We start from the raw sequence: 27,276 nt of genomic DNA, 5'->3' as shown, positions 1-27,276 counted from the left end.
GGTACCAGTAATTTTGTCAAGCTTGTTTAGAAACACAAATATATCAGATCGTATCGCAGGTTGGACGTCAGTGTGTTTGTCACCAACTCCCGACTAGTTGCGAACTCGCTTCGTTAAAGCACCTAATTGGGCATTGCTAATTGTACTGATTGCTTCTCCTTTAGACTTAAGGTGTCCGTTATATGGATACCACAGATGCGTTTTAAAGAAAATACGAATGAATTTCATTTCGTTTGGATACCAGTGAAATTTATATGATTATCACGATGAAAACGAATTATAACGTTAAAATAATTCTCTTATTTCAAAATTATTAAAATTGCTTGATTAAAAAGGGACTTTCATTTAATATACAACGACAGATAACCTTACAAAATGTAAGATATATGCGTTAAATTGTGTAAGAGTCGACATTTATAAATGTACTCGTCTTGCAAAAAAAATGTTATTCTAAATGTCAGTTCCTAATGAATATCAAATAACTATAAAATTATTCAGAGCACACAAGTCTCATCGTAATATGTGGATACACACAAGCGTGGAATGTGTGTTATGTACGGAATCCTATTACTCCAATAAATACATAAGGGAACCCAATCGTCTTATTGGATGCGCTAACAAATGTATTTCTTGTTGAGACACTGTCGGGCGTCCTTTGAAGTCTGTTAGTTTACACACTGGCTTAATTAGGCTACGAATTTCAAGTTATTTCATTATCAGGCTCAGCTTTGCTTGCTTTAAGTTTTTAAGTCACGGTATCTACTCTGAAAATAACTTTTGTCGACAAATCGTATATATTTAAACACGGTATATAACTAACAGCTTGTAAATTAACACTGGGGAAAAATCTTCCTTTTAAGGAATAGTCTGTAAGTTGAAGAAATACATTAAATTTGTTTCTTCGCAATGTTATCTTTCACCGTCGAGTACAAGATAAATTTTAAAATAAATTCTGGTATCTGAAAAATCTATAGAAATTACTTAGAATTGAATCCTTAGTCTCTGTATACGAGCCAAATTTTATATAATACTACATTTAAATCAACTCAAAGAATACGTGTTTAATGGTAACCATAACGCAGAAAACTTACTTAGTTAGATTTAATCTTTAATGTCTACAATAGCACAATATTTTATTTTATTTCTTTTGGCTGATAGAAATCGATGAGTTTGCTTCAAGAAGGGCAACTGCCTTTAATATAATAACGTCCCGTTAGCACAGTGACACAAGAAATTGTGTTATTGGCCAACAAAAGAGGGTAGCGACTGTACAACGATGACAGACGACCCTTAAGCTTTGGAGGTGATGACGAAATTAGATATTAATATTTCATTTTCAATATAATATTTTCATTTGAACCAAACAAATATTTTACCTTGACCTTTTATTTAAAAAGGAAAATGTATTCACAGATAAAGTACAAATTACAGCTAATATGAATGCAATAAATAGGTATTCGATTCAGAGAAATATTTCTTACAACAAACAGCAGTAATAGTTATTCTAATCACCTTCGATTCAGAGTCTTCGTAGGTTCATGATCTGTCTGATTCGATTAAGAATCCGCTGAGCCGTCGCTTCATAATTTCTTCAGTAGTATAATTCTAAAATATTTTATACGTGTGTATAAATTATAAAGTTAATCGTATCGTTAGCATTTTCAATGTTTAAACCACTATCTTTTTAACGTTTTCAACCTTCGAATTTCGTTAATTTCTAAAATCGATTGCCGCATGGAAACACATATGAATCTCCAAATGGTAAATTCCATCTAAATCATAGAATGATAGAATAAACGCATGGACAAAACGTCTGTAGATATATGTATGATCTAAGAAGAAATATTCCAATAGTAATCTTATAAGAATTACGAAAATAAGAAATTTAAAAAAAAAAAAAAAAACAAAAAATAAAAGGAAATTATAGATGTCAATTCAATAAACAATCTGCACTTGACAATAATAGACTGGAAATACGTTGAAATAGATTTACAGTTACAATTGTATCCACTCCATCCCTCGATAGTGTTCTCAGAATACAATCATAAGCTTTTATCGTATTATGGCAAAATCGACTTTATATTTATTATAAATAAGACTTTCATGATTGTTAGACGTTTAATGTTTGTAACTATTAATTTCCTTTCTATTAACAGGACAATAACAACATGCGGCGTGAACAATATGGCGATTTGGCGCTAAAATTGTTAAGCCAATTGCGTTACCAATTTCGTTTTAACGACAATCATTTAGAATTTATTTTACATGTATAAAGACTAGTAAATTATTTTGCTATTCCTGAAGCAGTTTTCCTTAATTCTTCTAATCTAAATTGGATGACAAAGAAGTTTTTTATTTAGTAAGACACATGGTTTTGCTATGAAAATATAGATCATATTGGATTGAGCCAAAACCAAGACAGTTGATTAACAAGGTTAGCTGGATGGTGAGAGTAGTAAAAGTAACAGATTGGACATATCCCACTACTGAGATTCTCCTTTTGTTATGAGAACATTTTGGACCCTACGCCACCTCGTTGGGCTAGTATGGGTTGATGGATGGCAAAATTTTATCCGACAAAAGTATCGAGAAGTTTTTTTTCATCGCGAGTACAAATTAAGCACATGAATATTCTGTGTTCGATTTAGAACTCGTTTTAGTTAAGATTCACACATCCTCAACACTAGACTCATATCCTTTGAACAATAGGTAACGTTTAAATATTTATTCTAATAACAGACAAACTTACAGAGGTTAAGGGATGGCAATGGAAATATTTCCGATTAATTATTTCGTAACAAGATATATTTATGTCATTTTTATGGAATGCTTCAAAAATACAAGGGTAAAGTTCAATAGGGCACAGCTGATTTCAATTTGAGAGGGGAGCGTCGGGCGGGAAACAATACTGTTAGTAAATTGACGGTAAATTGTTTTGTTAAACGAACCGCTAACCCTTTACGAAGTGTTAGCTGAAACATTTTTAACAAACTTGCAATTTTAACTTTAGATATGAGTTAATACTTTTGAAACTATTTGTAACCCATACCTTCTATTTAGTTTCAAAGTTCAATTATACAAAGATAGATTTCATTAAACATTTTTAACAACTCCCTTCTTCACTTAACTTTTTTTTTTCAGAGTAAATATGTGAAGTTAAACAATTGCCTCTTGTATATAGTTCATTATTTAGTTAACAAGATATAAAAACAAAATGTATTTATAAGTTTATAAAAGTATTTATTATTGACAAATGTCATCAACGTCGGCACCTTCTAAGTCGATCAGAGTGGAAAACTAATTTATATATTAACATGTGCATCCGTTTAGGAATTAGCCCGAGATGGACGGATGGGCCAAGTCAGCACCCAACCCATTAGTTCAAGGAAATTGCCACCGCCCTGTCTTAAATAAGTCTTCAAGTGTACCAAGTTTCCTATAGGACATCTTAAATATCGATGATTAAGCTTAAGTTTTTCAAGAATTACCAAAAAATATTCTTCAATGCACATATGCACATTTGTCAATATTTTTATACTCATCTTGCTTCTATAAATAAAGGATTGATTAATTCTCCTTCGAATCTGTGAACGATTCTAAATACTTGGAAAATATTAGAATTCGCGAGAGAAAATAGAATTAAATGAAAGCAGTCGTTTCATTTTACAATAAGAAAAAAAGTTATTAGAAATATTGTGAAGCGTTCTTAATCCAATGACGAATGCGAATTTTTCCCTCTTCCTTAGAAAAATGCCGGAGTATTTTTCCTCTTGGACCAGTAACTGGATTATTCTTTTCTATAATAAGTTTATTCACAATAACGGAATAAATTTTCCAAGCGTTCTGTGTAAATAGAATTTCAATGTGCCATTTTCATCGTTTCATTCAAATCGTTAAGACGGGTAATTTAGATTTGTTTGTGTAAAATCTTGCGTTATGGGTATTTTAAACAGATTTCGTCGGAATATTTCCATTGAAACCAGGACCTCGAGATCGCAGCCACGTACGAAGCAATTTTTGTTTTAAATTTAATGATTCGCTCAAACATTTTTTTTCCATTTATTATATTCAGATTTTTCCTCTCTTGTGTAATTTTGATAATTTTAGCTATGCCTATTTCTAATAGAACAGATTTTACATACAATTATTTATAAATTAACAAAAGTATATATATATTATCTGTAAAGAAATATTTTATATCTAACATATCTACAGGCATATCTAGCGTTTTAAAGAAAATAAAGAGCCATTGTAGCTAAGATTTTCCCGTGACTGACAATAGGGGAAATTATCCATCGGGCACGCGACAACGCCACCTAAGTGGGCTAGCACTGACGTATGGAGACGGATTTCTTTCTAAGGAAAATTATAACATAGAATTGCGTATTGTGTGATTACGTCACTATTTGTTATAAGAAAGTTTCAAGAACATTTACATTTTTAACGTAAAATGTTAAAATTTACCTAAAATAAGATATCAAACATCGTTCAAGAACTAGTGAACTATGACAGATATGATAACAAAATTATTTTAAAGCAAAAGTATCAAGACAAATAGAAAGCATATCCATAATAATAAGCCACCCTCACCGTTAGGGTAATAAGAGACATTATGATTACGTCGCAAACAATACTGGTAATGTCCCACGAACAATGCCCAATCACCGAAAAGATTAGTCGAACGTCATTGTGCTCCCTCTCCTTAAATATAAGAAAATGGAACGTTGATTTTGTGGATAATAGCATTTTAATATGAGACTTATGATTATAGAAGTAAAGTAGATATTTGCACTCGAATTAATGAACACATATTGTAGGTAATCTTAAATACTCTATCAGGTAGAAAATTTAAATGATGAATGATCTTGAATTTTGTTTTAATTATTCCTAAAATTTTAATCTTTTTTTAATTAAGAAACGATTTCAACTCAGAAGTGATATATAATACTAACGATCTGATTAGATGAGATTGCACACTTATTTTTTGGACATCTTATCTTCGTCCGTAAAAAGAACAGTGCATGTAGAACCAAAATGTTGTAAGAAATGATATAAGTACATAGATACGGTACATTAAATATGACTTTATAAGTGTGTATTTACACGAAATGTTGAAACATTTACACTAATGGATGTTCTTATCTTTAAAACTTGTAAACTATCTACTAGGTCCTTCAGTCCGTCGTTTTCGTCAACGCTAAATACTTTTTCACGTAAGTCTTTCATTCCATTCATTTTGGTTGTTTCATGTAAGTCTGCTTATATTTCGTCTTCGGTCTTGTTCAACGTCCCTTAGATAGCAGTGACCTAAGGACGCAACACAATGCACTCATCAGCCCTCTCGTTTAGGATAATTGTCGAGTCTTCCCGGCCTTCTGAGTATTTTGCTTCTGATGGTAATAATTCTCTCATAAATGTATATGGCTCTGTTGAAGAAAATTTCTCTTGATATTTTCCTGTGCGATTTATTTTTGTGTTTATCGTTATTTTGTTATTTTTAAGACATGTTGATTATAGGTTTCATAAATATCAACAACATAAACTGTAACTTTTTAATTTATAAATTAAAAAGAATCAGAAGTTGCAGTCTATTATAAAACTTACGTTATAATAATAATTTATATTAAAGAAGCAAATAACTCTAATAATATTACTAAATTAAAACCTTTACACAAAGTCAACGAAGTCTACAACCACGGATTTAATTTTAAACGTTCATTAAGAAAAAAATAATATATTAAATATCAAAAGAGCTTAAAATATGAAGTTTTTCTATTCAGTTACGATGGGACATTTTTGAATAAATATTATTGTGAAACAAATGCAATCCACTTAGAAAGTGCACAAAACACTTCTGAATGAAACAGTGGAAATAAAAATGGCGGGTTTATAGTTGAGCATGAAAATACAAGTAAGTACCCGCGTTCGAGTCAAGATGCCACTACATTTCCGCACAGTTGCCCGCAAAGGAAAGCTTTCGATAGAGAAATTTTGTTCTGAGCAGTACTTGAAGATTTTACTCGATCCAGCACGAGGAAACAGTATTTCCCTAAATGATAAAGCCACGGCCCGCAGGAGTTCTTGACGTAAACGACAACCATAAACGGAATACGACTAAAAGTATTTTAGTCAATGTATCATTAAACATGTCTCATTGTTTATAATACTCTGTACAGTTCCCCTTCCATAGTCGTCGTCTCATAAAACAAACAAGTGCACATCCTTTGACAGAGCAACACAAACAATTGTCCAAATCATAAACAATGGTGTACATCGCAAATATTATCTGTGCCCCGCTCAAAGTATCCCTACGTATAATGAACCATTCATACTGCCAAACAAACTCCAACCAACCATATGCAATAATTCTATACGTTCGAGAGTAATCTTCTATAGCAGTAACTCCCTATCATGTTACAAAGGAAATTAAACCAAAACAGAACAACATTAAAATCCAAAATTAAATGAATGTCTTCATAGATGTAAATCCTTGAGCAACTGACAAAGAACAGAAGCGATTTCACGACATCAAAGTGGAACACGACATATTACGCTTCAAAATAAACACCGAAATAAATACATCGAAATGTTTGCCCCGAAATAATCGGCAATGGGGTGATCATATTCTAAATTATCCGGTAACCGAGGGTAGTTTCCCAAACCCTTTTGATAGTGAGGATTAATTTGCTGTTTGTGCATACGGTTGTCTCTGCGTCGGGATTTGCAATTAATAAAGACTAATATTTTAATCAGGGTCTGTTTCTATACTTATTGTAAATTAGCGTTCATACGATGGCACAAACACGTTCGAAACGTACAATAAACAGCGCATAAAACTTTTCTAACGAAGCGAAATTGTTCTCGGGGATGTTGAAATTCGAGTTTAAAAATGGAAGCCTATAATTTGCACATAAAACACATCCTAATGGCATCGTACGTGATCACTTATTCGGTGGACTCACAAAGCGGAGGCATCTTCATCTGAAAGCAGACTTTGATTTAAATACATTATTCTTGTAATAACAGAACCGGACGGAGGGATCCATTGAAGTTGTAGAATACATTATTTTAATTCGTACCACCTCTTTGTGACCCCATCAGGGAATTAATGGATTCAAAGCCTTCTCTTCCGTTCGACAAAGAATAATTTGCTAAGTAAATGAACGGGCAGACAATCCTGTTACGATCCTGAGTTTTGTTTCGATGGAAGATTAAAGAGTACCGAATCAGTGAAAGGTGCCCTTTTCAATCAAATCCTTTGTAAGCGTTATCTCTGTTAATTTCGGGAGGTCAATGAATGAATTACACAATATCATCTCATTTAACTTATTATTCATGTCTGTTTTGATTTATTCGATCGCTGCCTTGGGATCAAGGTCGTTTTTTGCAGATCTTGTATGGTCGTTTAATAATCTCGAAGTTTATATTAAGATGCATTTAGCGACGAAGCAATAATCTAAATTGAAATATGTTGTCCAGTTGCAAGATGCCGTCTCAATTCCGTATTCATTGGAAGCGGTAGAATGGAGAAGCTACAGAGAATTATTGTCAAATCTCAGGGGCGTTCCGAACGACGATCCCTTGGCCAGGAGTAAGAAAAGATACTACGCTCAAACAGTCACCTTTTGTTATATTTAAAATAAATATATAGGTATATAATTTCTATGATTCTTATAATTACTAATGTTTAATATAAACCAAATATTCTTTAATTACAAAAGATGCGTTGTCGTCAAAAAAAATAATTATTGAAGTATTTGATAAAATAATTATCTCATTACGTAATATTTTTAAAGTGCTTTTGTCTTACCTAATATCTTTTAATATAAAATAATTGCTTATTTAGTATGACTAAACATTTAGTACATATTTGTATTTAAAAAAAAATGTCTTTTGTGGCATAAATTTCTTGGGGTTATTTTAAGTAAAATTATTATTCGTTACGGTTAGTAACGGTTAGTATGTTTTAAAGTATTAGAACCGTTTGTGTTTTAATATAACTGGTTTAGAAAAAAAATTGGAACATCCGTATGTTTCGTACTCCTCAAATGCGGGATGTTTAAGATGAATTCGGGGATCAAGCCGACGACCCTTGTCGTCGCTCACTTATTGTTACGTAACGACAACTGGGCCTGATTCGATGGCATCTTAGTTTACTGCTGCAGCAGTTTGGACGTCTTTACATCTAGATATATTTTAAGCCTCATTGTATTGAGAACGCTTACGTCGCATGTTAGAGCCTTGGTTTATTAACGTAACAATAAAGTAAGAGGCATCTTTTTACTAGGAAATAATTTAATCTATTAATTAATTTAAAGAAAAGTGTAACTGCTGTCTCTAGCCGGTAAATAAAACCTTTTAATAAGGTCGAAATTTGTAAAAGTTTCTTATATTTTTTATCATTAGTCATATAAAGGATGATTATTAATACGATAATTTAAAATAACATATTTTTGATTTAAAAGTACGAAGTTTCAAGGTAATCAAAGTTGTGATTTTGTTGAACATTTTACAGGAATATAATGTCGGATAAAATCCTGATTATAATAGGAATGTATTTTATTGGTGGCATATTCGAATATATACCATACTAAATAATTTAGTAATCTCATACAAATAAAGACAAATAAATTGTAATTAGTATTTATGATACTTATAAATTGGCGATGAAAATATTGTTCTCTAATAGTTTTAATTTAATGGTTCTATAATAGTTTGTGTATAAGCCAATATTATGCCAGATGTAAACAGCAAATGTTTGCCTCGAATAATATCGAATGTTGGATATATAATTCATAAGGTCGCCGGCAAAGCCACTACACCTTTGTGAATAATTTAGACGTCAGACACATATTATTTTTGCAAGGGTCGCGGTCTGCCCTCTTTACTCTATAAAATATCATTGAAGGGTATAAAAAGGGACATTGTGGAAATCTTTCACGCTAATCCCTTCAAGCGCTCTGTATCAAAAAATAAATAAATTATAAAAAATAATGTGATTAATAATTTAAATGAAATTATAGCTATTCAGATAATTAAAACAATATCAGACGGAGTATGTCGTGTATCAGAAACAATTGAATATTAATGTCTCGTACGCGATCTTGTTTACGAGCTCACAATAGCTCAATCTACGCTTTCTAACTGAATTACATTCAGTCTCAGCACAATCCCACGCCATCAGGTCATTATTAACCCTTTCAAGGAGTCACAATCACAATTTGCGGTTATTTGTCGAGCCGTGCGGTAATTCTGAGACATTTCGTTCAACATCGTTTGTGACAATGTTTTCGGTTAAATCTCTTAATGTTTTTGTGCTAACTGTTGCGGTCTTTATGATGGTAATTGACTCGGCACAATGCTTGATGTGTTTGCTCAGATAGGATTTATTAACACGTTTAAATTGTCGTTCTCACGAACCGTCTTGTGTTTTGTTAATATTGTTACTGTTACTTAAGATTTTATTGTAATCGCGTTTCCGCTTCTTCGAATATGTATTTTTTCTAAAGGATATTTGATATTGCTTTCAGTAATGAATGTTTTATTATTATGAATTTCTACTTTGATACTTAATATTCTACAATGTGATCAATGTTTTAGATTACATGTTAAATTTAAGTATGAAGGTGTATACACTGGTCGTAGCTAGCTAAAATATCTAACAATGTGCTCATACATTTCCAACCAAACCCAGTTACGCAAGCAAAGCAGCGAATAGTGGCGGTTATTAATTTTCTTGAACCGTACAGTAACATCTAGTTTACTATTCACGTTAAGGCACTATTCAAACTAAACAATGAAGCCGTGACGTGTAATTTCGCAAGTGCTATAAATAAAGTGTCACTTCCACATTACCGTGATTGTGTATAGAACAATAAGCTTTCGCTTTAGTCAATGTTTTGGAGGCCGATTTATATTCAGGTTTACCTATATTACACAAAATCGCTATCACGAATTTTGTGCCTTATCAATGTTCTTGTCATTTCATTTTAGATACAAAAGATTGATGTTTATTGAAATCTGTTCATATAATTTTTTTTTCTTTTGTTGTTCGAATTTTTATCATCTACCTACTACTGCATCGGTAATTCTCGTTATTGCTTGTGTATATATATAACAGTAGTTATTAGGATAGGTTGAACAGTTGAAGTTGAAGCTGTCTAGTCACGAGTACATGTGATTAGTACCTTCTTCATGAAAAATGTCAAATAGTGTCGAAGATATAACCTCAAACAGATATGCTAATTGGATAAATGTTTAAGAAAATCAGATTTAATCTAAAGTTATAACTCTTCCAGATGCTAAAAGAGATATAGATCATCGTCAACTGTGGGTAGTTGTATGGTAGTTGTAACAGTGTCTATTAGACCAAGGGTACCCAATCTTGTTTGGACCCAATAAGTGGTAGATGAAGCGGAATAATCGACTCGACAAACAAGAGGGCTCTGCAGTAATCCACCCCTATACAACGATACAATTCGATAGATAACTATTAGGATTTTTATTTAAGTTTGAGTAAGTAAAACTCGAATTTGTTTTCCTTAAAATATTTTCTAGTGGGTTGATGATCTTAAATAAAGTTAGGTTTTTAAAGATTTTTCTCTTTGGTTATATATATTGTATTTACATCATAGAGAACTAAGAGCCCATTTTATCGTAGCTAAAGATTGCAGGTTTGAATCTGGACGAAAACAAACGAATTGTCATGTGCGTAACTTGCGTTTATAATTCATCTCATGCTCGGTAAAAGAAAATATTTTGCGAGGAAATGAATGCGTCGGATGAAAATCAACCACATCTGTATTCTACAATCCTCTCTAAAGCGTGGTGGAATGAGCTTCTAACCTACTCCTCAAAACCTCAAAAGGATAATACGTCTTGGGCCAGCAGTGATATATAGGCTGTTACTTTTTTAATTTAATATCAATAATTTCACATTTAGCCGTCATTAATAAAAACTAATCACACCACTTACTTATTTAGCTTTTTAATATTTTACCTCGAATCATAACGGATACATTAAATATCTAGAAATTATGATTTGTAAGATCACCGTCTCGACATCGGCATTCCGACATCAAAAAGAATCTTATAAATAAATATGTTTTCTCCTAACCATTGATTAGTTCTCTTGTCACATCAAAGAGCTGGGGGGCTATTGTGTGACCTCTAATAATGATATTTCCATCAGTTTTTCTATACGCTCAATCACTTTAATATTTACTTTAATAATCTGTTCAAATAGGTATAATAATATTGTGTTTTTATATATAAATGCAATTTCATTCAAGATAAAACTAAGAAACGTGATATTTTCGAAGGAGAAGCTAATAAAATACGAACGGATGAAGTATTTTAACTAATGCAATGTTTTTTCATTAAGCTACAGCGTTCCGGAGATCAAAGGGAACAATTGAGTAAAGTGCAGTCGGACAATGTAACAAATCAACCGAGAAAACACGAAGCGGCCAAATTGAAGACGGAATATTATTTATTTTTATGATGTCTTATTACCGAGTGATTTACCGTTGACAGTTCGTTATACTTTTTTTATTGCTAAGTAAATCTTTTAACATTGTCCGTGAAGAAAACATTGTGACGTACGTTTATGGGATAGTCTGTTTGTCTGTGTCTGTGCTATGGAATTGAAATTATTTTTGATGAATTTATCAAAAAAACACCCAATGTTATAACAATTGGAGACTCAGAGATGAACTTTGATTTATATAAGAAAAATATGACATATTCGATAAGATTCCTGAGAAAAATTCAGATAATATATTTCACCTTGAACTTTGACGTCTAAATATTATCATCGGATAATTGTTTTAAAAGAAATTCGCATATTGTCATCGTTGATCATTATAAAAAACTTAGCGAAATTGTCATTGAACGCAATAAAGTTTGATGTGCCGTAAGCATTATCAAATACAAATAGACCGAACTGTTGGCACGCTCTTCAGAGGAAACAAAGCGACTGACAAACAAAATGATTGCCTACACGCAACATAGTGACATTATCATATACATTGTGCGGGTTTGGGACACGTGGGTGTACATTGTTGATTACATAATGAGATGTGAACATACCTTTTGTTTTGGCGATAGAAGCTTCGCGGAATTAACATCTGGTGTCTCCTCGCTAACTGGATCAAAGTTTGTTGTGTCGTTTTTTAATTTTTTTTTTTTAAATAATTTCCTTATTAATAGGTATTTTTACTAACATAATGATGTACACAACGTAATGATAGTTTATTGAATATGAATCATATATTTATGTAGAAAATAAAGGAATAGGTGAATAGTTGATGAATATAATGGATTTATATATTATACGTTGAGCAATCATTTCTAATCCAAGGTCAGTAGAATTAAATCATGGATCGTAACCGAATAACATGGATTCAAATCCGACCAAGCTCAACATGGTTCTCATGAGTTAATTCGTATTTATAATTCACCTTGTGCAAGATATTTGTCAAACAGATTCTGAATTAGATAATATACGTAGATACGTATGTTATATTATAATGTCAACGATAACAAAATTGATTTCCCGCTCTGAATACCAAACTATCGTTGCCCGTAAATTTCAAAATTTCAAATTAAATTACTAATGCATAAGAGAATTTTAAATTTTAAACAAATATTGAATCTTATAAGATACTTCACAGATATTATTTGTACAACGAGTTCTTCTGTTATTCAAGAAAACAGACAGATTTCACTACAAGAGGAAACGGATGTCGTTTCATATTTGTTGCTTAATGATAAAAAATCTTAATAAAATGACCAGATGTGCAAATTAAAACTTATGTAAAACTGGATTTCAAAACGTCCATCAACTATAATTAACATTTTTCAACTGTTCAATGCGTTGCTCGAAGGCAATTGCAGTAAGTGATTAATATAATATTAGAACATCAAAAATGCATAAATTAATACATTACCCGCACTATTTTCGTAGTAATGTTTCTATTAATAAACTAATAATAAATGTTAACAACAGGAATTGTAATGATAACAAAACAAAAGGGCCTTGTGATGAAAAATATAAGCGAGAGAAGTTTATAAACAAAGAACACAAAATATTAATATAAAAGATAATATAACAACAGATAACCTTACAGAGCATTTATTTTAAAAAGAAATAGGGAAATGATAAGCAAGGAATTTAGAGTAACAATTATCGTTACAGACGCGATGGTCCAGTGTCTAGAACACGTGAATTTTGATCGTAAATTGTAGGTTTCAACCCGTGCAGCGCTAAGTTTTCATGTGCTTCATTTGTGTTTATGATTAAATATCCTGAAGAAATCTGCTTCCATCGGCTAAACATGTCAAACATATGTGGTGGAATAGAATGGGCTTCAAAATTTTAAGAGAAGAGGAGACCTTTGACCTAAATAGTGGGGTATTAACAAACATTTACTTTTACCTATAATAATTATTGTAAAGCACTATAATATAATATTATTATGAAAATCACTAGATTCATTTCGGTTTATAATAGAATTCTAATAACAGAATGTAATAAAGATAATTCTAAATTTGTTCTAAATTCAAAATTAATAATACAACCATTCAACCATAAATATAATCACAATAAGATTGATATTAATCGTATTGATATATATTATATTATTATGTTCACGATTGTTTACATAACATTTAGTCATATAACTTTTTATCAATATTATTACCAAAATATAGGATAATTTTAGCTGTTACTAAGTGAATTATTGTTGTAAGTTTGTTAATTGAAGTGAATTTCGTAAAGAATAAAGTGTTTGAAATTCGAACATAATTCGTTCCCCTATTTCCAAAACGTTTATTGCTAACACTAGAGTTTGTCATAACTATGAAACGAATGAAAGATCGTTTGATAAACTAAGGAGGAAAAGGTACTGAAGTGTTTTTGTCTACTTGTAAATAGAGATCGATTGAAACGCCACGGTAAGTTGGCTTAATTTTTCGTATTACACCGACCGACCTCTGTTCCGACCATGACTGCGGATGCAATATATTTAAAAGATAAACATAAGAATTGTCTGTTACATAAATTAGGTTACGTGGCAACTGTATCTTCGTATAATATATAACCAAATAAAATATCGTTTGCCGGATTTATCAATGTAACCTAAATTACCAGACACAATTCAATAGATAATGCTGCCGAATTGGAAACAATAAAACGGTTCAGGCGTAAAAAATTAATATTATCTTCAGGTCAGCGATCGACTAACGTCTGACCTATATCATAGATTGTTTAAATTGAGACATATTATAGCTATGTCTGGGTCGCTTATCTAGGTTTTATAGCTTATATAGGCTTTTTCCAGATTTTTTTGCCAAAATCATGTTGTTTTTTGTTTTTTTAATATCAACTTTTTGTAGACAGATTTAGCAATGTAAGTAAAAATCTATTCTGTTTTGTAATTTCGAGGTAAATAAATATAATTTCTAATCTCTTTCTAATAGGAATCTTTTTTGTCTTTGGCATTCTGAATATTCCATATTAATCACAATAATATATTGGTTCCTGTAATAAACAAGTTGCCAACTATATGTACGCGCAAATAAAACTCATACTAATTTAACATATGAAACCAATAATCTGTGACGAGAAACGGTCCATATCGAATCGTTCCTTGCAAGAAATATGTTGACTAGTTGAATTCTTATAAGAATTAAGTTTAACAAAAGAATTGTGAGTGAGATGTAGCGTTAGCTCCTTTGTCCACACCCAAGCACGTGTGTTACGACTACTGAGGAATTCCGTCTTTTGTACCTATTATTTGCATACCAACTGGTTCCGTCTATACGATATTAATCAAAGGTTTTATTAGTGAACATCAAAGAATAAACACAATGCTAAGATCTCTTATAAGGTACCCTCAATACCATTGTTACTTTTGTCAGAGGTTGATTTATGAGCGGCCACTGTTGTTAGACCACTCCGTATTGTGTTGTCAGTTTTTGTTTGGACCTCGCCGACATTGTGCTACCCCTTTGCCTCGTCCAGCTTCGATGCCTTTATTCACGTTGATCTCACTTTGATGCTTCTAAACTCGCGTTCAATGCTCTAAGCGACCGTGTGAGTCAGGTTTATACAAAGCAGATTTCGCATTATATTGAAACACTTAATTTTAGTATAAACTACAATGTCTTGCAAATGTATGAATATTGGCTGGCAGACTCGAATTTTGATAAATTAAATCCACTTCAATTGTATGTGTAGTTTTCTTTTTTAAATATGAACGATTTCTGAGTCATCATCATAATTCTACGCTCGGGTTGAATATTGTTCTCGTGAGATTTGAGGTTATCTTGCATTAATAAATCAACGTAAATCAAAATTTGAATTCGGCGGTGGAATTTTTTACCACGCCTCACAACCCTTTGTTATCGCAATCAAGTCCTTGACCGTTTCACATTGTCCGACACAAAGGAGCGGCTGCGATTGAGCCTCGCCTGTAATATTCATGCTTCGTTCCTCACATTCACAACACCGTACATCCACTCTCTTCCGAATCATTACGTTCCTTACCACCTTTGTCCGCTCCCCCCTTTATTACACTACACGACTTGTATACATCTTCTTTAATGGACAACACATTGTGAGCCCCAGACTCTTGATTGGCTCTTAATGTTTTTTCATAGTCTGTTTTGAAATTTGTAATATTTGCGTCATCAATACTAATGACTGCTACCGGCAGCACAATAGTCATTGTTGTGTAAGCTTATTTATTAGTTTTTTATTCGGAATCTACATCGTCATTATATTTAGTTGGTCCCCGTTCGTTCCGATGCTTTAACGACATTAAATCAATAATTGATGTCAAATAAATAGCGCGCAACTTCTTGAATAGTTGTTAATAAAATATATGCCTAATAAATATTACTTCGAGATGAGCGTTTGAATAGACGATCGGGTATTAATTAGTGTTTAAGCGAAATTGAATAGACTGAACGTCAAATTTGTTTGCTTATAATATTTAAGTGGATAAGATAATACAAGAACAATATTACAATTATTTACATGACTAACAGTATCTAATGACGCAGGGCAGACGTATGACGTGTACTTTTTGTTATTATCATAGTAATTGATTCGGACAATATTGAATACCAATGTTTTGTAAGTCATTTCAATTTCATTTCATGAAGAAATAAAATTATTCTCTTTAGGAACACAAGCTACGAAGCTATAAAAGTTTCATTATAATCTCAAAGATAGCAGAACAGTCGTGTGATTGAATACTACTCATGAAGTGCGCATGTCCGACTTCAAAACTAAAGATGATTTCACATAATGTACCTACAAAATAATACGATATGTACTTTATGATCGTTACAAATATTATTAGATGTGAGAAAATCTTGTTACAATTAATTTCGTGCAAAACCTCTAATGTATATTGCTAGGTATATTATGTCGCTACAGTTCTACCTACAAGCTTTAAAACAATAACGTAAGTCCTACAGTTTACCTGCCTGTGTCAGATTTTCACCTGTGACCTAAATGTTTCTTCGCGAAATTTTACTTCCCTACTGAGCAATCTTCGGTTAAGATTCTCATTTTTTAACCACTGGGCCACGTCGACTATACAAGTTATAACTGATCGTAGATATTTAATATAAATTAATTGTTTCGAACGATTCGATGTTTTGTAAGAGAGAAGGCGCCATTATAATCTAAATCTGTACACAATCCAGTCATAAAATATTGCTCCAACAATAAAACAGAAGTGGATCTCGCTTCAGTGGCGAAAGTGTCTATATTCTTAGAGGATGAAGTTTTTATTACGCCTACTGGTTAATTTCTAAGCCGATAAAATACGTTAGTTTCCATAAAGTTATCAAGAATCACAAGAGATTAAACTGGCGTTTTAATGCAGCATTTTCAAATCTGACGATACATAACATAATCAGCCTGTAAATTTCCCACTGCTGGGCTAAGGCCTCCCCTCCCGTTGAGGAGAAGGTATGGAGCATGTTCCACCACGCTGCTCCAATGCGGGTTGGTGGAATACACATGTGGCAGAATTTCGTTGAAATTAGACACATGTAGGTTTCCTCACGATGTTTTCCTTCACCGCCGAGTACGAGATGAATTATAAACACAAATTAAGCACATGAAAACTCAGTGGTGCCTGGGTTTGAACCCGAAATCATCGGTTAAGATGCACGCGTTCTAACCACTGGGCCATCTCGGCTCTAATCTTATAAATATATAAAATATAAAATCTGACGATATTATGATATTATTGATATATATGCATATGTTAAGTATAGCTAGAATTTTGTGTCAAACATACATACAAACTAACTTATCAATTGATTTAAAATTAACATTATTGTCATTTCGTGTAAACTTATCAAGAGAACGTAACGAGATAGCATTTTATTTTCCATTTTTATATACCGTTGATAGACCAATTGATGGTAAGTGGTCACCACTGCGTCATACATATTGACGCCGTTAAAAATGTCAACCACGCTTTACATCGCGTCATAGTTTACGCCAAGGAAATTAAAGTTGCAACCCTAGTTATGGTCAGATCCTCAAACACCGCGATATATATTTTTCATAGGACAGTCTTCAAGGTTACTGACGTTGCCGAAATTCGATCAGGACTTATCGCATGTAGCAATTTATATCTCTCATATAATATCATGTTACATATTCAAATAAAAAAATATATATATAAATATTAATTAATCACTAACTAGGTATTACGAAATCAGATGAATAATGTCTAAGATATAAACGCAACTTATAATTTTTTATGAATTATTGTTTTCATATTTCTATTTTTAGCCGACACTTTGTCTTGTTACTGCATGATTTATTCAGCCTGAAACAAGATTCTCATATTGTTTTTTTTTTTTTAAATTAAGCTCTTTGCGGTAATACTTTTATAAAAAGACAAAATTTTTGATGAAATTATTTATAAGAGATTTTATTATGAAATAACGATGACCCAAAAGGCAAATTCATATATAAATAAAATAATCAAAAAACAATTATTAATTTTAAAATTTATAAAAATTAAATATGATGTAAGAATATCGACTGGTATTTTAAAACATAATAACATTAAACAAATAGATCATCATATTATTCAGAAGCAATTATAATTAAAATTGAATTTATTAATAATTTAGCTTATAAAAATAATGTAAACCATGAATCAAAACGTACAAAAGTATTGTCTTAACAGATTAATATAAAATTTACAACAAACCAGAACAATAAAGCAAATTATAATGTAATATTAATTAGAAGTTAAATACCCGGTATGCAATAACAACATTTATTGTTCGAGAATTAATATTAAAATCTTGCGCTTAGCTCTCGTGAATGAGAGTTATAATATTCGCGTCTAAACCAAAATAAACTAAAAGCCGAACGGAAACGGCCGATATATTATTAGACACGACAATTCTATTATTTTTATTCGTAACACATCTTAGAGATTTGCCCATAAATCTGAGACATTCTCCGATATGGGTATGATTCCTAGAACACGCGAGTGCTTCACACCCAATTAGCTTAGAATTTCGTTCGTATTAATTTAATATTCGACTTTGAATCCAAACTTGTTTAAAATCTTTATTCTAAATTATCGTACCGGGATAGTTTTCTCGTAATTTGTCACAAAAAAATTTAGCTTGCATTTAGTTATTCAACTAAATTATCTGATTGCGTGTCCTATTTAATCTATTCATATTACAATATAGTACCTACTTATATAAATTAATTGCTGACATTAAATTATGATAATGGAAATGTTCGTGTTAAAATCATCGCCGGAATCCTTTCAAGCATTGTCTGTAATGTCATTTATTAGCTGAGTAACACGTGTTTTAGTTTACATCTCAGCAGTCAGCGGTAGACCGATGTCGCCATTATTGCCCGGGACATCTTTCTCTCGAGCCGCAACGCATTATTTATCAGAAACACCATTCTGTTCATTGTTTCATAATAAAACATTAATTTTGTCAACGGCCTCCATGGCTGAACGCGATACTCCAATATTAGAACTTCCGCTGACATTACAACAAGAAAACGTCGCCGTTCAATAAATCTAATTCTTTATCTCCGACCGCGACTACGCAGACAACCTAAGAATTTAAAGAGAAAATAAATTGACATTCGCAAATGACATCCTCACAAACTGCTGTTATTTGAACAAACACATGCAAATTCTTGTACAATCTTTAATAAAAACAAAAGACCCTTTGCGACGTCTCTTAACAAAAAATTAAAACCACGTGCAACTAAAATGGAAGCAAAAAGGTCAACAATATGCCTAATCCACAATCCATGTCACAGGCTAAAGGTTACGGAAGGTTGTACAAAAAATCGTCTCTAAACGAGACGTGTTCCTGTGAAATCGTCCATAATTCCCAGTACGTTCATTCGATTTAATGTTTTAACGACGACGATTTTGAGTCTAATTTAATTTGTTGATATGCACTTGATTTAAAAGCGGCATTGTTCGTACCTTAGGGAGTAGTGACAACAGATTTTCGTCTTTTTTTCATTTCACATATGGCATCGCAATCCTGGACGATATGTGACACATGTGTCGGTTTTAGGTTACTCCACAATAATGACTGCCTCTTCAAAGTTTCTCATATCTCGAGCGTCCATTATAATACATGTTTTTGGAATCTAATTTCTAAAACGGAGTCAATGTACTTTTCTTTGACTTTGATGTCCACCATTGGCGGTTTAAGTGGAATTGGATATGGCATTGATCTTTTCGTAATGTCACTATCAACAGGTGACGTTAAGCCGCTGTTTACATTCCACTTAATTGAACGTCAGGTAATTTACTAAAATAACTCGAATACGTCATTGGCTGAAGCATTATCGTTGTGCTTTTTACGGCCAAAGCGAAACCGATAAATCGTGCAGGCGCTGCAACTGAATAAGTAATTCTAAACCGAAAAGCTACTGTAACTTATCTGACCAATAAATTCAGTTCGGCCATAAATAGAACTATAAAAATTATTTTACGATACACGAGTGAGATACATTAAGACAATGTTACGCGCACATTTCACAATGGCCACATTATGGTTTAATTGATTCGGCCACAATGGGCTTTATGCGGCCAGCCGTTGCTACAAAGATATTATTGTCTATGGCTGGGCAGACGTCTGGTAACACTTGACCAGAGACAAAATGGCTTTGTGATGTTTGCCCGAAAGGCGCCATCCGTAATTCAATATGGAGTCTAATTAATGCGGTTTGATTTTGGAATACATTCAGCTTGTTAATTTTGAACTAAGCTCTGTTCTCGAATACGCATATCTTAAGGCTTAGTAAACGATAAGAGATTATATTGCAAATTGTTTTATTATTTATTATGTTAATTATTTAAAAAAGTAACTTTAAACTTTAATTAAACCTTCTAGGAAATAACATTAAAAAATTACTTACAAAATTCCTTTGTGATTTGAACAATAATTACCTGAAAAAATAAATATGAATTAGCGAAAGTAAAGTAAATTTGTGAAATTAGATAAAGATTTGATCCAAAAAAAGATCATCTGTCAATCGTAATGACGGGATTAAACATTTTGGCACTAACATTAAATTAGCCTACATGTCCGATTTGAAACTAAACAAAGATATTTGTGATTCCGCCTTAATTATAGACTCGGATGGTAAATAAGTGACAGTTAAAAGTAAACATGTTCCAGCAACGACGTCTGTTTGTTTGTAATTGGAAAAATGGCGGTCGGAACAAACACCGATTGACATATTGCTTTAGTATTTAGATTGATTTAGAATAGATTAATTATAACACGGATATCGTACTAAACAGTTGGTTAGATAAAGTCAGTATGTCATGATTTTTTAAATATACTTATATAATTTTAATTGAAATAATAATATTTAGTACTGCTTTGACTTTTAAATACGTTTTTTTTAAATTGAAATAACATATATGAAGTATGATTATTGATTCGGTTATCGACACCGTGTTGTGGCACTCCCGTCTCTTCCGTCTCGTGGCGTGGTGAGGCGAGCTGGTACTGCCTGGCACGGAGAAGCGCGGGATTTTTAACTGGAGAAAAAGATGGAGGACAAACTAGGAAGGATGGATATTTGCTGACTTTGCTGTTAAAGTTATAAGTAATATATACATCGAGTGGCTTTAATATAATGGAAGTTAAGGTAATGTTATTTGTTTTATTATAGATAGAAGAATATAAAGACATTAAGCAACTGATTATAAAATCTATGGATTTTGAGTTGAAAATATTTAAATGTGATATAAAATTTTAAGTGAGACTTGGGACATTTTTTTGGAGTATGGAAATAGAAATTATCAGTACACCAATTACTGTTGAATTATATGAATCCAGCATTCATATAAATAACGATTCTAATGACGGATCGCGTTAAAGTGATTTAGAATCGATTAAGCAAAGAGACGAAGATAAACAAAAAGAATAAAAGCAAATCCACACATTTTCTTCTGATCAATATTTCATAAAATCAGCGATGAAAGATCAAAACATGAGCTCCACGATGACTAAACTTAGATCATCAAAAATCTTTAGTGTGCGTTAATAAAACATCCATAAAAATATTTCGTTGTAACGATAACACATTGTTCTAATGCCGTGTTAGTCCTGCATCCTGTGAATATGAAATATATTTATAGTCATTTCGATGTAGAAACTCGTAAAACTCTTTATTATAAATATAAAGATAGTTACGATAGTTCATTTTATGAAAACGTTACAATAATAAAGTCGTTTGTTGTTGACTTCCTGAATCAGCTGACACGATGTATTAGGTTGTTTTTTTTTTTAGTTTTCCCTTTTTTACGCTTTTAACTTGCTAAAACTACTATTATATATATATATTCTACTTGGTGGTAGGTTTTTGTGCAAGCCCGTCTGGGTAGGTACCACCCACTCATCAGGTATTCTACCGCCAAACAGCAGTAACTAGTGTTGTTGTGTTCCGGTTTGAAGGGTTAGTGAGCCAGTGTAATTACTGCCACAAAGGACATAACAGCTTAGTTCCGAAGGTTAGTGGCTCACTGGCGATGTAAGGAATGGTTAATATTCTTAAAGCGCCATTGTCTATGGGCGGTGGTGACCACTTACCAACAGGTTGCCCATTTGCTCATCGCTTATCTATATCATAAAAAAAAGCGAATTTAGACAAAAGCTGATTTTGAGTTAAATTATTTTTTGATTCCATATTTAATTCTCATCAAGTCTTTGCCATTCTTTATTGACATTAATACGAGTACATATAAGTAATATATTTTTATTTATGAACTAGCTATTACCCACCCGCTTCGCTGGGCATTAAATGGCTGAAAAATAGGGGAAGGATGAATGAAATTAAAAAATAGTACCCTATAACCATCTACGGACGATGCCGCGACGATTGGGCAGCTTCATACCTATACAATCAGTATTTTTAAGTTATAGAAAAAAAAAAGTAATAGATATATATAAATAAATAAATATCGGATAACATCACATATATTACTCTGATCCCTATGTAACTAGCTAAAGCACTTGTGTTAAATTAAAATAAGACGTAACGACGGTACCACAAACAACCAGACCCAAGACAACATAGAAAACTAATAACTTTTTCTACATCGACTCGGCCGGGAATCGAACCCGGGACCTCGGAGTGGCGTACCCATGGAAACCGGTGTACACACTACTCGACCACGGAGGTCGTTAAATATATATATCATCGTATGTGTACTGTCTGTTAAACTGTCTGTTAAACTGTTTTAACTGTCTGTTAAAAAGGGAATAGATGTTTACTTAATCATAAAGAGGATTTCATGACTAGCATTCATGTATAATATTCTCAAAATATTTCTCAATTAGTTTTATAATTGATACCACATTTTAGAGCCTATCCCCAACCCCCTAATGAACCATACCACGTTACAGAAGTTATATATACTGTACGTCAAGTAAATACTGTAGTACATCCATTACTACAGTAGTTCATACTAAATATTTAGTTCTTCATTTCTATCTTCGATATACAATAAACAATTATCGGATGGTATTGTGAAATTATTTTCATAATTAAAATCAAATGATATTTATTTTAAGACAATATAATGATACCCGTATTTACTCAGTCGGACGGGCGTAGATTTTAGTTACAAAAAAGTCAAGCTTCGTACCGAACATCAAATTCGATTAAGGGTGAAAACCGTTAAAGAATAACAGACAGACAGAGTTACTTTCGTATTTATAATATTAGTATTGATGAGCAAGGCTTGAAAAAATATAGAACCTGTCGATATGTAACAATTGCATTTGAAATTAGAATATGGAAACATTCAATAATACAATTATTGAATAATGCCCATTTAGCAAAAGTAAAAACCTTTAACATCCGAAACGATTTACTCAAACATCAGTACGTCTTGCTTGAAGACAAGAAGATTAACAATAGAGAATTGTGGACGATAATAAAACGAAACATAATCGAATTATACACCTTTAGTTGAATGAAGGATCAGCCCACATACACTGCTGGGAAATAATATCCGATGTCGATTCGGGTTCGTTATGCCAATTTTTTGCGACTGTGATTTTACTATAACCTCACTTGATATATACAGAACCTGGTAGACGTTACGCCTTTTTTTTAGGCTGACTGGCGAATAGACCTGACTTTAAGTGGTGACTGGACATTGGTACTGTAATATATAAAACATTCCTTATATCACCAATACCTATCAATGCAAACCTAGGAAACTAAGATGTTACATTCCTTGTGCCTGTAGTGACACTGGCTCACTCGCTCTTCAAACCGGAACACAACTATAATAAGTACCTACCTATTACTGTTTTGCGGTAGAATATCTGATGAGTGCAAGCCCGTCTGGGTATCCAACCCAGACGGGCTTGCACAAAGCGCTATCACCAAGAAAACATACCTAAATGTACGTATATACCTATTGTCCTGTTGTGTTGCAGCATAAAATAATAGTATAATATTCATCTTCACGAAAAAATGTGTCAGTCAATGATAATCGGATAAATAGACTCAGTCTATTATTCTCATTCTAATCTTAAACTAATATTCATTTATAATTAGAATCTTTTTTCGTATAGCTACTTCCATTATGCGACATATTTCTATGCCAATTTAACAGATTTTCCCAGCGAAGTCATATCTAAAAGTTACCACTGATATCAATTAATTTTTAATGTTATGTTTCGGTTTCGAGTGAACTAGAGTAAGCCACGAGGGGCATCATGGATCCCATGGTTGGTGTAGTATTGACAGTGCTTAAGAGTGATTTATACTTCCTGTTGTCTCAGTATTATGGGCAACGACGACCACTTATCACAAGGTTACTAAATCAAAAGTAAGTCATACAAAAATATTATTTACTAGAAAAGGTATCAAAATAATGAACATTTTATGTTTTTAAACAAAAAGATCAGTATCGTTTTTTTTCAGTTTCACAGGCGCTTTAGGTTTGGTCGTCAGCTATTAGGTAGAAAAAGAAGCCTATGTTCTTTCTTGAAATTCAAAGAGAAAGCCTGACAGACAGACAGGGTGGCTTACTTTCGCATTTATAAAATTAATATAAATGAACACTTCTTCAATGAAATAGGTATAAAATAAGACAACGCCATCTCAAAGAGCATTAGAGTGAAAACAAGATCTTCCGTCTCTGTCTAACATCTAGTCGATAACCAAATCAAATAATTCAAACATCGATCTGCACCTGAATCTCGAACCCTTTTCTCACAGAGCACGGAGCACGTGTATTCATTGTATAGGTGTTATAATACGTTTCCTCTACTCGTATGTCGGTACAGGAAATTCTTTATTTTCACAATCCAGAGACAAGCTCTGAGGGCACGTTTGATGCAGGTTTCGTAAACGTTGAAATAATTACATAACTGGATTAATCACAAAGGATTTGTTAAATGAAATCCTGTTTAATGGTATTGGTGACGTTTCGAAGAGACAAATGCGTGTACGTATTAAAGTAAACTTGGACCAGTTGACAATAAGTAATTTGGCTGAAGCCGACTGTTCGCAGACAAAGATGCAAGTTAAAATCTTCTTTTTTGAACAATACATCATAGCTTAACTTATAAAGGGTTAGGGTGTCATTGGTTAAGTAATACTGTCTTCTCCCTTCGTATGGAAAATCAATGATGGCAGAAAAAGAGAGAACAGTTATGTATGTAGATTTTACGTTCATCTTTTTACAAGGATTTTACTTGTTAGAGCTTTGTGCAGGCACACCTAGGTAGGTACCACCCACTTACCAGACATCGTAAACAGTAATACTTCTTGTTGTTGTGTTCTGGTTGAAATGGTGACTGAGCCAGTGTAACTACACAAGAGACGTAACGTCTTAGTTCCCAAGGTTGGTTGCTACCATAAGAAATATTAACCATTCCTTACATCTCTATTGCGCTCGATACATATGTAAGGAATGATTAATATTTCTTATAGTGTGACAATGTTTGTGGATATTTAAACTACAGTTCATAATTTGTAATTTAAAATACATAAATACAAAAAAAAATGTTTACTTCTCCCCATTCAAAGTCACTTTCTAGATCTCTTTCTTTGTAACACAATAGCGCTTCCTTAACATTCACTTGGCTGGCCCTTCAATGATTGTCCTGTAATTGCACAATAAAACACGTGCTAAATCCAGGGGTTCAATGGCAAACAATAGAGGGGTTAAAAGAACCGAGTACACCTACGGGACCCTTTCTAGTTTAACGTCCTTGGAACAAGTCACCGGCGAACGCGTTCATTCTATAATACCTACCTACCTAATTAAACTATTTTATAGTCTTATAACATAATAATATTATTATAATTAAATATTATTTATTAATAGTTGTAAAAAAGTAATCTAATAAAATTCCTTATTGTCAATTTAAAGTTTATAAAATATTGAGAAAAAGGGTAAATATACGTATTTTATCAAACTATGAGCGACCTGTGCCTGCTTTCCACGCATGCCGTTTATTAATAAAGAAAATGATTTTTTCATATAAATATACATCATTTATACTGCACTCGGGACCAATGTAACTTTCTACCAGGGCTTTTTTTTTGAATTGAATCAATCGTTGCGGAGTTTACTCTACACAACAACAAAAAAAAAATTACCTCTTTATAATATTAACACATTAGCTTCGTAGTTTTTATGTATCGACAACAATATATACTATATTAATTAATTGTTAAATGTTCATACTTTTAGAAAGAATCAATTAGAAAAATGCAGTACAAATACTATTATTAGTATTATGGTTAACACTAAAATGGCGTAACTGCGCTATAACTTGCACCGTTACAATTTTTTTGTAGACGGTACTTACATTTCGTCTCGATCATTGAAAGAAACGGAACACCGTTGTCTCCGAGATCGACAAATAATAAAGGATTCGAATCGAAGGGCTGGCCATTGTTATTGCGCAATGGAGTTTATTTAGTATGAAAATGAGTGTAAACTTGTAAAAGGGGTGTGAAATCGAATTACGGGAGTACCGTGACAATAATTGGCCAATCAAGGCTCATTCTGAATAAATCTCGTTTGCATGTTGAAATGTTATTGAATAATATTTAAAAAAAATGTATATTCTACTGACTATACCTTCAAAGTATTTTATATTTATAATAAATAGTTTTAAATTATGTTTTAATCAAATTGTTAATTAACAATGGTAAATACATTTTTTTTACAAAGTTACACAGTGGGTATTTTACAGTAAAATTCTGGAAATAATACGATTATACCTACTATTCATAATCGTAAGGATATTATTTCTATTGCGTACACATGTTATTCACAATGGGACGAACAAAGAAGCGTCGTGTTCATACGTGTTGGGAATTATTTAAAAAAAAAAGTGCGAGGGCAAATCGACGGGGAGGCGACAACACAGCAAGATTGCGTGAATTACATTTTACAATGGTAACGCGTTACATGATCGACCTATTTAGTTTTGTCGTGTTGTGTCTTACTAATTTACTTTAGTCAATTTATTTTTATAAAGCTTATTTAGTGTAATTCAAAAAAATCCCCCTATTTTATATTCATTACATAGTCCGATAAAATTAATTCAAATATGTTTTAACTTCGATAATGTTATATTTTTTCCTGAGTATTGCCTACGTAATTCTCATTTGAGCATTATGAACCGTTTTTTTATTTAAAGTAAAAAAAAATAGTAATCATAGGATTTCTTAAATATATTTGGTAT

General features: G+C 32.3%; 1 protein-coding gene across 2 annotated transcripts in view; it reads right to left on the bottom strand.

Annotated features, from left to right (window-relative positions):
• The window catches only part of LOC113397644 (transcription factor SOX-6), a 179,234-nt gene that overhangs the window by 73,957 nt on the left and 78,001 nt on the right, over nt 1-27,276 (bottom strand). The window lies entirely within an intron of this gene.

Source organism: Vanessa tameamea, chromosome 22, assembly GCF_037043105.1.
Source record: "Vanessa tameamea isolate UH-Manoa-2023 chromosome 22, ilVanTame1 primary haplotype, whole genome shotgun sequence".
NCBI lineage: Eukaryota > Metazoa > Arthropoda > Insecta > Lepidoptera > Nymphalidae > Vanessa > Vanessa tameamea.
The sequence above is the reverse complement of the archived record's forward strand: the minus strand, read 5'-3'. Positions and strand labels throughout refer to the sequence as shown.